Source organism: Manis pentadactyla, chromosome X (assembly GCF_030020395.1).
Source record: "Manis pentadactyla isolate mManPen7 chromosome X, mManPen7.hap1, whole genome shotgun sequence".
NCBI classification, from domain to species: Eukaryota; Metazoa; Chordata; class Mammalia; order Pholidota; family Manidae; genus Manis; species Manis pentadactyla.
This window is the reverse complement of record NC_080038.1, coordinates 1388264-1401826: the sequence shown is the minus strand read 5'-3', so window position 1 is coordinate 1401826 and position 13563 is coordinate 1388264. Positions and strand designations below refer to the sequence as shown.

Here is a 13563-nt window from a genome sequence, read left to right as displayed (position 1 = left end):
CACAGATTTTGTATGTTATATGTATTAATACTATATTCTTACCATAAAGCAAGCTGAGGAAAAGAAAATGTTTTTCTTTCCCCAAATTGCTGCCAATGTTCAAAAAGTTGGTGAATTCTCCAGACTTGACAGAAGAGATCTTAGTACTTAAAAGGAATATACACCTGTATTTATATTTAAAATTCATCATTTTCCCCAAGCCATGGAGTCCAGAGAACAGAGAAACAGAGCAGAATATGTGTACATACCCAAGAATTAAAAAGGAATCACCCCCTTCTCCGCCATCCCCCACTCCCAGGCAAGCTGCTCTCCGTCTCTGTGGCTTTGCTGTTTCTGAGCACTCCCTGTAAGTGGACCCTACAAGGGGTGGCCTTTCGTGGCTGACGTCTCCCCCTGCACACACTATGCATGTGAGACCATCGGTGCTATACACGCATTAGTGCTCTGTTCCCTGTCTGTCTCTCTTTTTAATAAGAATTATTTTTTAAGAGCAGTTTTAGGTCCCACGAACTGAAGGACACCTGATTGCTTCCCTGCCACGCGTCAAGCTCACGGAACAGCCTTGCATTGCATCCCCATCCCAGATTTGCTATGTCCATTCACCAAACTTCACCCCCAGCACCACCAGCCTTGGCTGCAAACGGTCCACGGCGCTCACATCCCCAGCGTTCTGTTGTGGCCACCAATTCGACGCCTTCTGGCTGAGGACACAGGAAAGAGCTTGCACCCAAATTATTACAGCAGATCTGGTGTCACGAGAAGCTGGGGAGGTGGGGGTGCGGGTCAGTCTGGTTTCCTGGTTTCCGCCTCCTTCTTCTTTAAGGGTATCTGGCGAACAGACCAAGCTTGCCCCACATCAAAGCCCCCACCCCCGGCTGGAAGCCTCCAGCCCTTTTTAAGTCTCTCCTTCCCTTCCTTCCCCAAGGATGTGTGATCTTTTTGGCATTGCTCCTCTGCTGATTAAGCTCAGTTTTGTTTCTTATCAAACACACAGAGCAAGAGTCATCATGCCTTCCCCGATGGGATGGGCTTGCAAAGCTCTGGAAGCGTGGAAGCAGTTGCTCTTAGATCACCAGTCACACGCGTGGCATTTTAAGACACTGGACAGGAAATCCACGCTCCGATCAGACTCAGGGTCAGTAAATTCCAATGACACAATATCAGATCCTCAGGGCTGGTGGTCTTGTGGAGGCCCCAGTTTAAAAATAAGTCATTCCTAACAGATCCTACAGGCTGAAACATGGAAACCTTTTTTCCACCAGGGGAAGGGATGGCTGTTTAACTTTCCCTGAAGGAAAATGGTAGGAGAATCCTCTTCTCCTCACTGACTGTCCTTTCCTGGAAGAGGAAATGGCTGGTTCTGTTGAAGTTCATTCCCTTCTGTATTAATTCTGAGAGCAGCAACGTCTTCCCCTACATTTAGGATTTTTTTTCTCCTAACTAAAGAAATGAACTCAGGTTAATCATCTCTGGCTCCTGCGATGGTGATTCAAGATAAAAGATCTCACCTCTGCAGGCACGTCCGATCTTTGCGTCCCCTGGATCAACTCAGAGAAATTCACGGTAAAAGAGATGATTCCAAGACTCTTTTTAGAAGCAGCACGTCAACCAACCGTCAGTGAGGACAGGACATAAACCTTGGTCACCAACCTCACAAATGTCAGGGAAAAACATCTGAATAAAAGCAAACGCGTTTTCCCTCAACACCTGAGCAGTGGAATTACGTCTTCCCTGCATAGTAACAACTAATGTCCCTTTCCCATGTTCACAGTCAAATTCAGGAGATATTTTTAGATATTCATGTTGTGGTTTCGTAATATCTGCGGTTGTGTTCGATTGAAGAGTGTTTCTCCCAAAATTCATGTCCACCCAACGTCTGAACCGAGTCTGATTTGGAAATAGGAACTTTAGAACCTGCAGAATTTTCACCTCTGACCAATTAAGAGAATATGTTTCTGTTGTTTTAAGACACCCAGCGTGGGGCAATTTTTTTTATCGTAATGCAAGGAAACAAATACTGCATTTTTACCCTAATGTAAGTTAAAATACTTTGAAGTTCAGATAATACATACATCTTCACTGGCCTGAAGCTATTTAAAAGGACACAAAAATAGTAGCTTCCAAGGATAGCTGTTTACTGCATAGGACCATCTGTGTTTCTGCTCCTATAAAGTCCTGGCACATAGTGGGATATGGTGCAAGCATAAACCACCCAGGACGTTGAACACAAGGCAAAATGATGATTAGGGGACAGGATTCTGCCCACCACATGCTTCAGCCTGCAGGAGTGGGGTGGCAGTGCCCCCAGGTACTGGTCTGGGCACCTCTGCAAAAGGTTTTTCTTGACAATGAATGCACCCTGTGTAATTTTAATTTACTAGCTGAGATCGAATCAAGCTAAGTAATAATTACAATAAGTGGCCTCTGCCATGCCTTAGGGCTTTTCCAAATATTTAAGTTTGTAGTTCGAAGCTCTTGCATCTAGTACGGAGGTTGCCAACCTTGGCACTCTTGACATTTGGGGTCAGATAACTCCTCACTTTGGCGGACCATTCAGTGGACAGTAGGAAGTTTAATGGCACCCCTAGCTCCATCCAAAGAGTCCAGAAGTCCCTCTCACCTCTAGTCGTGACAACCGAAGATGTGCCCAGATGTTGTCCCATGTCCACTGGTGTGGGCGGCAAATGGAATCTCTCCTGGTTCAGAGCCCCTGCTTTAAACAAGATGGGGTTCAGGAATGGGCTGAGGCAGAAAATGACCGAGTGTGTTTCTTCAGTTTCTCACATGTCAAGTGAAACTTAAGAAATATAAAAAATTAAAACCTTGAGCAAGGTTATGTGTCCATTCAGAGCTGCTGCAACAAAATGCTACAGAATGGGCACAGCTTAAACTTGGAAACGGTTCCTCTCTCGGCTCTGGAGGCCAGAAGTTTGAGATCAAGGTGCATCCAGGACTGGTTCCTTCTGGAGCCCCCGGGAGAGAATCTGTTCCATGCCTCTTCTGGCTTCTGGACAAATTTCACCGGCATCTTTGACGATCCTTGGACTGGTCAATGCATCACACAGACCTCTGCCTCCACCTTCATGTGGCTGACTCTTTGGGCACAAGTCTCTGAATCCAAATGGCTCCTTCTTAGAAGGACACATGTCTTATTGGATTTGTGTCCATCTAATGACTTCATGACAGCTGGAAAGATGTTACTTCCAAACCCAGTCTGAGGTGATGGGCATTAGGACTGCAACGCGTGCATTTTGGAGAGACCCGAGTCAACCCATAAAAATGGAATATTATTCAGCCATAAGAAGAAAACAAATCCTACCATTTGCAACAACGTGGATGGAGCTAGAGGGTATTATGCTCAGTGAAATAAACCAGGTGGAGAAAGACAAGTACCAAATGATCTCACTCATCTGTGGAGCATAAGAACAAAGCAAAAACTGAAGGAACAAAACAGCAGCAGAATCACAGAACCCAAGAATGGACTAACAGTTACCAAAGGGAAAGGGACTGGGGAGGATGGGTGGTAAGGGAGGGATAAGGCAGAAAAGGGGCATTACGATTAGCACACATGATGTAGGGGGGGCACGGGGAGGGCTGTGCAACACAGAGAAGACAAGTAGTGACTCTATAGCATCTCACTACACTGATGGACAGTGACTGTAATGGGGCATGTGGGGGGGACTTGATAATAGGGGGAGTCTAGTAACCATAATGTTGTTCAACTAATTGCACGTTAACAATATCAAAATAAAAAATAAATAAATAAATAAAGTAAATGTGTTTTCCTTCAAAAAGAAAAGTAGGTAATTATGCCAAGTGATGGAACAGTACATGTCACAATATTCCCTTTCTGGCGTGGTGCTTATTCCTTGCTGTAGGGGTTCTGCTAGAGTGAACATGTAGAAACTGCTGTTTCCATCTCTGGCTGGGGACGGAACTCAGGGACAGCTCTGTGGTTCCACAGGCAGCTCTGTGAACATATCAGAGCTAGCAGTCCAAACAATGTTTCTCTTGAGGCAAACATGATTGTTTTGCCATGTCCTCATGATCTTGCACACTCAATGCTCTTTATGGAATGTCTACCCTTGAAAGACACATCAGAGAAAAGCTTACAAGATTCCTCATTCAAAAAACAAAGGTTGGGACTTTCCATAAATGGACTTCTTTCTATCAAATGGGAGAATAATTAATAGCCGTCTCAAATGGAATAAAAATGGTCATTCTAAGTTGAATTTTCTGTCAACACCAGTCTGACATCTTTCACTATGTTGCTTTCTCATTTTCCGTTCTTTTATACATCTCTGTTTCATTCTCTGGTTGTGAAGAAAAGATGGACACAAAAATCTTAACAGTATCTCCTCTGCTAATAATCACCCCCAGAAACCAACTTAAACATTCAAACATAATTATATTTATAGGTATTTGCTTAAAAAAATGTCCACTTTCCCTCAGGTTGTGTACCCAAATGTCACATCAAATGGGCAATGTGGGGTGATACCTAGCAGGCCCTCATAAGTGCAACCTCAGTCCAGGACTTACAGAAAACTTCACCCACCAGCTGTGCAGCTCTTTAAGGGACTCTTCCAGCCCAATTTGGCTCAAGCTCTGGTCTCTGCTACGTGGGGGCCACCATAACTTCCTCTCCTACCTGACTTCTCACCACCAAAGACCATGTACTCATAGATCCTAGAATGTCGTGACCATTTCTGTTGGTCTCCCCACCAAAGAGCCTTGCTTGGCCCCCAAATTACCTCCACCCTCACACTTGTGCCTCATGTCTCTCCCCTAAGAGCCACGTCTGCTCTGCAGCCACAAAGCGCTCCTGTAGAAACGAGAAGAATGGCTTCCCCACCCAACTTAGTCCTGGCCTGTGTATCTACATTACATGAGAAAATTCGACTCTATATGATTATTACTGGTGTGAATAAGAAAACATATTCACAGAGAGAGAAAAAAATGAACCTCGTGTCTTCATCCAAGTTCAGTCCTGTCCAGGGATTCAGTTCAGAACTAACCACATCAATCCAGCTGATGAGACGGGGCCACAAGAAATGGCAATGGAATTGTCAGAGGGACAGGCAGCACCTACCTGGAAGAATCCCAGGAGAAGCTCACGTGGGGCCTCGGTCCTTTGTCGTCGTCTTCCTTGTAACTAGTCCAGGCAGTGAAACTCCCACTATTGGAAACAAGTACACCTGTGAAATTGGATAGTCATTCAGGGGCCACCACAACCATTCGTAAGAATGTGTTTGCAATACTGTGTCGGTCATTGGTCAGAGACCTCAACAATGAGATCACGGCATGTGTGCAGTGGGACATGAGGAAGGAAAGAAAACATTTGCAGAATACAGAAGACTATGTCAGTAGCACGTGCACAGTGAGCATATCAGCCAGGCAGAGAGAGGCCAGAAGGTTTTCATTTGGGGGTGCAGCATGATTACTCTAGAGAGAGCTACAGAAACCCCCCAAAACAAGCTTGACCCACTCTCTTCTCAGGTTTTGCCAAGAGCTGACTTTGCCAGGAAATCTCGAGCCTGAGAGCCAGCAAATCATTCTTGGACCAGAGGCTGATGTGGAAAACCCCACATTTCAAAATCTTGTTGTAATAAAAAAATCTGGAATAAGATGTTCCCCACTCACTATCTTGATCGTTGACTATTCCTACCCTGGCCTGAGATGATCATGGTGATCAGGATCCACTGTGCTGGGTATCGATTGTTTTCCCTGGACAGAGACGATCATGACCGACACCGATGGCCATACATTATTTTCCCTGGAGTCATAAAATCATCTCTCACAATCTAGGGTCACAGATTTTTCCCCTATTACTGCTCATCTTAAGGTCACCCTTGATTTTAGAGACAGAATTGTATGCAAATGACCCAGTAAGTACATAACCTACTTTTTGTGTAGGAAAATCTCCTACAAATCTTCGAATAGGTGGTTGTCATCATCGAGAATTAAACTGAGCATCTCTGTGTATTTATGTTTTTGGAGATTGTACTGTGGGCAAGATACACGTATGACTTGGAAATAAAGAACGGCAAAAGGGAACATGAAAACCACAAAAATCTCAGAACAGAAAGAGATAGAGATCTGCCCTTAAGGACACAGTGACTCCTAGAACACAGCCAAGCTTGAATGCAAGGTACAAACATATCCAGAAAGAGAGGAAGTGTCAACCAAAGAAACAGAAGAGAAGAAAGCCGTAGGGGTGAGCTGGTGGTTCCTACATAATCCTGCCTGCAGGAGGGAACCCAAGCCCCCAGCCAAGGTGCAGCGTATGCTTCCAAGGAAGTACATGCTTTTCTATAGAGAGCGACTCTAATCGTGCTGCACCTTGACATCAGGAAACATTCAAATCACTTCACTGTTGTGACCCCGGAACACAAAATGATCTCTCAGATTGTCACGCTGCCTCTGAAGTACATTTCCTAGTTGGAGAAAATGGGCAGATTCGGCGGATACTTGACAGTGACATTTAAAATGCTGACTACATTCATTGAGTACATTAATTTTAGCAAGTGCATAAACTAGCGTTTTGATTGGCGTGCTACCAAATGCAATTCAGCAGAGGGCTACATCTTGGGGTGCAGCAAAGCCTCTAAGAACACAGCGTTTCTGGGTCATCGGGAATAGGCTTAGCCACTGATAACTAACTCATCACGCCCCTTCTCTGGATGTTTGTGGGCTGCCTCATCCAAAAGTCGTATTTCAAATGCCTACATTCCTTGGTCAACCCAAAGAGGGTCAGTTGCTGGTAGAAACCGCGAGGGTCGCCAGCAAGGGAGCAGATTTGCATCTTGTGACTCCATTCAAGCTACTGAAGATGCATAGAAACGCCGTCTAGCAAACAGACCCTTTAAAAGTGCATCTTCTCCAAGAGCCTTCCAGTATTCTTTTATTGATGTTCTATACAAAGTAGCAACGTGATTAGGTAGAAATGCCTATTTTTACTTCATGAAAAATGATTCTCTGAGATGAGGGCAGATTGGTGAGAAAAAAAAAGAAAATCAGAAAAATAACATCTACTTGGCAGGCATATGAAATATCCCTCTATTTTCCTATCCTCCGTAATTACTTTGGAATGGAGGCATCAGCTAACGAAGATAACACGGACAGTCATATTTTGTGGAAAGAATGAGGTCAGGCAACAAGGTAACTGGGGTCAAGACAAAGTCAGAGGAGTAAAAAAAAAAGCAGTCCCTGAAATGTGGAAGATATTAGACCGTTTTTCACGCCTTGTAATCACTAGTGATGGAGATAGTACTCTCAGCTCAGAGCAGAGACTGAACCATAACTCTGACTAATTTATTTATTGCCAGCAGGCTTGATTCTGGGAATGAAAACCCCTCAGGGGCACATTTGAAATTCCTAGTCCTTCACACGTCAGTCATTACTGATCACGGACCACTTGGCATCTTGCGGTTTGAAAGCGTCACTTGATTTCCCAAACTGGATCTCATAATTCTATTAGATTTGCTCCGTTGACTATGCAGTTAGGAAAGGTTACTTCTTTTCCCTTCTTAAAATTTAAACCTGCTTCGCTCTGCATATTCTTCTTGTCACAACGTGTAGATTTTCTTTATAACATTTGGCCATTTCTCATTAAAGAGATGTGTGTAGTAGACTTTCTGCTGTGTAAGAGCGCACGTTGCTTTTCCTCCTTACTTACCCTGGAGGAACAACTAGTTCCTCCAACATTTCTCAAAAATGAATCATCCTTTCTGATGTTTGAGTGAAAATTCACCTTGAGTAACCGCTGGAAGTGCAACATCTTGCTCCCAAGATTTTATTTGAAACACAGAATAGAAAGGGGAAGGGGAGAATCTCTCTGCATTGCCCTCTCCTCAAAAAAAAAAAGAAAAAAAGTTGGGAAAATTATCTAGCTCTTCAGATAATTTCATAAGGAACATTCAAGGCGATTCAGTTCAACCTTGTTTTAAAGCTCAAACTTCCTTCCATCCTACACCTCTGTGGGTTGGGGGGGGATGTTACATATCAAGGCATCCATAAAAAGACAAAGGCTAGATAAGGCTTTTTCACTTAAACCCTATTTTTAAAAATGTACAGATCTTCCTTGATTCACAGAGGGGGTGCATCCTGATAAAGTCATTCTAAATTTAAAACATCCTATGTCAGGAATGCATTTAATACCTCTAACCTACTTCACATGCGAGCTTTGCCTAGCCAAACTTCAATCTGTTCAGAACATTCACATTAGCCTCAAAGAAAATCATGCCTCAAGGAAGTGAAATGCTTATTTCCCAGTCACCAAACACAGACTACCATTTTCAGATATGTTTCAAAGGCAGTTTGGGTGAGAAAGTTAGAAAGCCCATGTCCATACGGTTACCATGAGATGGATGCAGTTAGCTCTCAGCACAAGCAAAACTCCTCACAATGTAATTTATAAAAGTTTATTTATAAGATAAATAAATAAAATGATACCTAAAAGTAAATTTACAAGCTAAGGCAGTACCCAGACCGCTCACCTGGGGGATTTGAACATTTTTTCCAGAAAGAAGCAAAGATACAAAGCGAATGTACATTTCCAAGTGTCTGAGGCAATGCTATTCTGTCAAAAGAGCTCGGTGGTGGTCTGAGAAAACTCTAGAACAAAGAGAGCCAACGAGAATGAGTCTATTGGTATTTTCTGTGTAGTCCTCAGGGATAAGATGCTGTGTCTCCAATCAAAGTCACCCACTGTCCTGGACCCATATCCATAGAGTGGAAAAGGAATGTCTCTTTAACCCAGTCTAACAGTACCATGTCTAAATTGTGAACGTATGAACACTGGCGGAAATATTTGAAAGATTTGCATCATCTTTCTGGATATTTCTGCCAGGTTCATAAATGGAATAATATCCCAGTGGTTCGGTCAGTTGGCTTTTGGGTAGATGCCAAAGACATTAGGCCCCTTCCCTCAGCCCCTAGAAGGTCATCCTGGTTTCTCTGCGGTCCTGGGGGGCTCAGTCACACTGCACAGTCTATGAGCCCCCATCCTGTATTCTTCAGGCTGGGCTCGCCTTCCCAAACACAGTGTGTGCGAGGTGGGTGCTTCAGCTCACGCAAGATCAATAGACTCAGAGAATGCTCTCAACCAGGCTGGTAATCGATCAAACACTCCATCATGCCTGTGTGAAGAGATTCCCCCTCAGATCTTTGGGGAGCTCTCCTGATTGGCAATGTACCTCTGTGTTGTCACTGCTGGCGGTCAGGTGAGTCCCTGGGGAGAGGCCAGAAGAGGTGCCACAGCTGGGGTCTCCTGGCCCCTGCCCCACACCTTCCCTTGGCTCATTTAACCTTTAACCTTCGCCTCCCATCAATCACACCAATGAGCTTCAGAACCTTCTGTGAGTTCTGCGAATCTGTCTAGGGACTAAACCAATGTGGGGCTGGTTTGGGGGGACCCGCAAGCTTGCCACCTTGGAGGCTGTGCGGTCCACCTGTGCCATCAGCCAGGACCTACCACATCTGCATATGCCATTAGTGTGAATCCACACTGATTCAGGACTGAGCTTCAGATCTGGGTCCCGGACCAAGCCACCACCACAGTGTGAACAGGCTGAGTCCCCCCAACAGCCACCTTTCTCTCCATCACACAGGATCCCCAGTGGGCACCATTGTGGGCAGAAAAGGCCGTGTCCATGGAGATGCAGAAATTCTGAGTGTTCCCATCTCCCCTTTACCCTTTACCTGAAACACTATCTTCTCCTCTTTTCTCTATTCATTGCTTTTGATTTTAAAGAAATGCATTAATAACTCTTCCTGATATAATGCATCAAAGTATGCAGAAGAGAGAGAAAAAGAAGGACATTTCCTTTCCCTTTCCCAGTGCCAGCCAGCCAGTTACCCCCACAAAAGGCAGATGCTATTAACCGTCAGAAAGGGTACACTCTCTGTGTGTGCATATGTAAACATGTGTGCATATGCACGCGATCGCATCTGTGCACCCATGAATGTGTGCATAAACTTATAATGGTTTATACTATCCAAATATATATATATATAATCACATATACTTCCTGGATATTTCTGCACATAAACAGGGGTTTACATTACATGTTGTTTTTATGTTTGGTATTGGTTTTTCAGTTTAATCGCCAACTGGCCAAGTAACTGGCTTTAAATTGTGGTAAAGCACACATTACAAAATTTACCATCTTAACCATTTTCTTAAGCAGACTGTATGTTGGGGTTACGTATACTCACATTGCTGTGCAGCTCATCATCTCCGGAATGTTCTCATCTTGCAAAACTGAAACTGTGTCCCCATTAAACACTAAGAGCCCTTTTCCCCCACTGCCCAGCACCACCAATTCCTGGCAACTTCAATTTTTCTAACAAAAAGGGGTTCTTCTATAGTATAAATGAACTTCCCACAACTCAACACCCAGAGGATTGCCAATTTTTCAGTCGCAAACCCTGTTGCAAGAATGAGGTTTTGCATTTAGTCTGTGATGGTTATTAATTAAACTGATCAAAATAATTTGCACGCTAATGGTCTGTCAAGCTCTATCGTGCAGGAGTTCACGGGTGGTAGAAAGACCTCGCTGGTGCAGTGTCTCATGCGAGTTAAGATTCCAGTAGAGGGAAATGGAAAGACAAACAAGAAACCTGAAATGCAATTTGGGGCTCCAGGGGGACAGAATTCGCCGCGCCAAAACATGCCATTTGGCGTGAGGACTGTTTTGAGCTGGAGGCAGTTGCAAAGCGATGGATGTAGTGTGATGCCTCCCTTATCCGACTAATGGCAGAAACTTCGGCAAAATGAACGCTGCCGTGAATCCCCTCTCCCGGGGAAGTTAGGGGGCCAGAAGGAGGTGGGAAGTGGGCGCCTAGATGGTCCTGCACACACACACCTTACCCTCTGGGTTCCCCCTGGGATCCCCGTGCTTAATCTCGTCCCTTCCCTCCAAATCTATTTTTCTTTGTTAAGATGGTCCACAAGCCCAAATTAGAGCTAGTGATGCAGAAATTAAGGACAGCCTGGGAAAAGGCCCCTCAGCAAGATCAAGCCAGGGGGAAGGTCCAGAAATAAAGCCTGTTCAGCTGGGATAAAGGGAGTAAGTGGGAAGGAATGGGGTCTGAAAGACAGTAAGGCTTTGTGGGCAAGACAGAGTTTGGACCGTCGTGTACAAGCAGTGGATGAACCCCAGACGCCTAATATCATAAGTTCTGCACTTGCGGCTGCCTTTGGAAATTGTTCAAGAGCCAGACAACATAAGGGAGAAGGATGCCATGGTCAGGTTGAGAGCCGATGATGCACTGGACGCAGCCGGTAAAAGAGATGGGTTTTGGTGGTACCATTGACATGAGGGGGAGAAAGGGATGTGGGAAAAAAAGAGGGACGGTTTGAGTAATTACAGACAAGCTTTTTGAAAGAGGATATGTCACTTCTGAAATTCCCAGCATTGAAACATTGGCTGGTGTCAGGAAGCAATAAGTTTCCCTGGACCCTCTTAGGCTCGGTGAGCAGGGGCTGTGAATTAAACTAGTGACAAACAGATTAACAAGAGAAAAAAATGGTACAATTATATTAATATTTTACATGCACAGATATTATCAGAAAAGGAGAAAAACATTTCGGTGTCTGTAAAGTTTTACCAGAACACGGTCATTCATTTCTGTACCATGTATGTACAGGTGAGCTGACGTCCAAGGGCAATAAAATAAATATTTGTGCAAAGGAAAATCTTAACTCACAGTCTCTGGAGTGTAGGACACGTCTGTCAATAATTTTAGAAGAATAATTATTATTAGCTCCACAGTATAATTAGTTAAAATAGCATCAGAGAAGAGTACAGTTTTTCTAAATTATGCCTTCCACAGGACCATGCTACATCACACACACTATATGTGTGTGTGTCTTTCTGTATATACACATGTGTATATGTATATACATACACACATATACATATATGCATATGTCTGTGAATAAATATCTACACCAAAAATACACGGGGTACAATACCCAAAGGAGCTCTATTGAAAACTCTCCCAAATCGGAAAGAAGTGAATTGCTCAACAACCATATAACAAAGAAATAGATCACCCTATGCTCCTCCATATTCCATGGACATGAAAAAGTGCGACGTAAAGAGCACAGACGGATTTTATAGGCAGATGCCAAGTGACAGGAATCAGACACAAAGAAGCATGTACTGCACGGCCCTGTTGACATGGCATGACGGCAGGCAGCCCTCAGGTGCCACTCCGAGCAAGGGCCCTGCGTCCGGGCCACTATGTAGTTCGCAGACTTGCATGCTGGTAACTTCTAAGTTTGTTCATGGAGGGGAGAGAGGACATCCCCCCTGCCCTCCTAAGCACCACAGCCGGGTCTCGGGGATGCACAGAGGACGGGCAGGTTACCAGGAGAGAAAGTGGACACATGTATTAATGTGTAATATGACCTGCATGGGTCATATTGCTGCCTCTACACGTCGTCTCGTGCCCACCGCTCAAAAAAGGGGAGGGACCGGTCTGGACCTTTTTCATTTGCGTCCGTGGCAGCCACGTTTCTTCCAAATATTTTTACATAAAAAGAACTGCACTTTTAAAACACTTGCAAACATCCTATCTCACACGCTGCGTTGATCCAATGTTACTGTGTCCGGCGGGACTTGTCACCGGTTTTATTTTGGGGATCCACTGGCCTTCCATTCAATAAGTGGTTCTCCAATTGACTCAGGTAAAAATTGCACAGGTGTCCCTCGACCGTTGCAGGGCCCCTGGCTGGGTCTGAAGATTAAACTGACCAGGACAGTTTTCTGTGTAAAGTTTTCTCTTTAGGAGAAATGCACATGGATTTATTTAGGGTCAGTTTTCCGTGACATGGGAGCGTTCGTAAGGACTGGAAGGCACAGATGCCCCTGAGCATTGGGCTGTGTGGGTGTGTGGTGGGGGACTGGGGAGTCCTGAAGCAACAGGACAGGTGAAGGGGTGGGAGGTGCGGATGTGGGGAGGTGGGGGTCACAGTGACCTTGAAAATCCATCATCTTAAAATATCCAACATGCCGTGACACCATATTGTGGATAGCGTGTCCTGAACCCCATCCCCTGCCTAGAAAATTATCAAAGGTAATTTTCCAGCACTGCCACAGTCATTGGAACTCAGCAATTTTACAGGGACTCTGTAATTCTGAGGTCGTGGGGTGGAGGAGGGGGTCCTGGACACAGTGTGAGAAATTTTTCAACCCAAAAACGATTTAAATTTGCTCTGCGCTCTTAGGGCATCATTTCATGAGTAAAGTCCTTTCTCTGCAGATTTTCAGCAAGATCCGTCGGTGGAAATCGCCTATGATGAAGTCGAAGCTACGACTGTAAAAAAAGGTTTGTTTGCTATTTAAAAAATAAAAAAGTTTTTCTTTCGCTTTAAGTTCTCTTTGGTTCGTGAAAATTCGATGGCTGTAAACATTGCAGAAGGAGGTTTTCTTAAAAACAAATCATTCTTTTATTTCCACTGTGCAGTTTCCCCCTTAGGACTACCTAGTTGGTGCTTATCAATTTATGATCCGAATCAGTAACAGGGTCCCTCGAGAAGGGTCCTTTCAGCTGATG

The 13563-nt window shown here is 44.4% G+C and overlaps 1 long non-coding RNA gene across 1 annotated transcript; it reads left to right on the top strand.

The window, feature by feature from the left end:
* The first annotated feature begins 1331 nt into the window (after positions 1-1331).
* On the top strand, positions 1332-7543 carry LOC130681882 (uncharacterized). The gene is made up of 2 exons (XR_008995114.1): positions 1332-1563; positions 7329-7543. It is a non-coding gene; the product is annotated as an uncharacterized LOC130681882 (long non-coding RNA).
* Positions 7544-13563: the final 6020 nt, after the last annotated feature.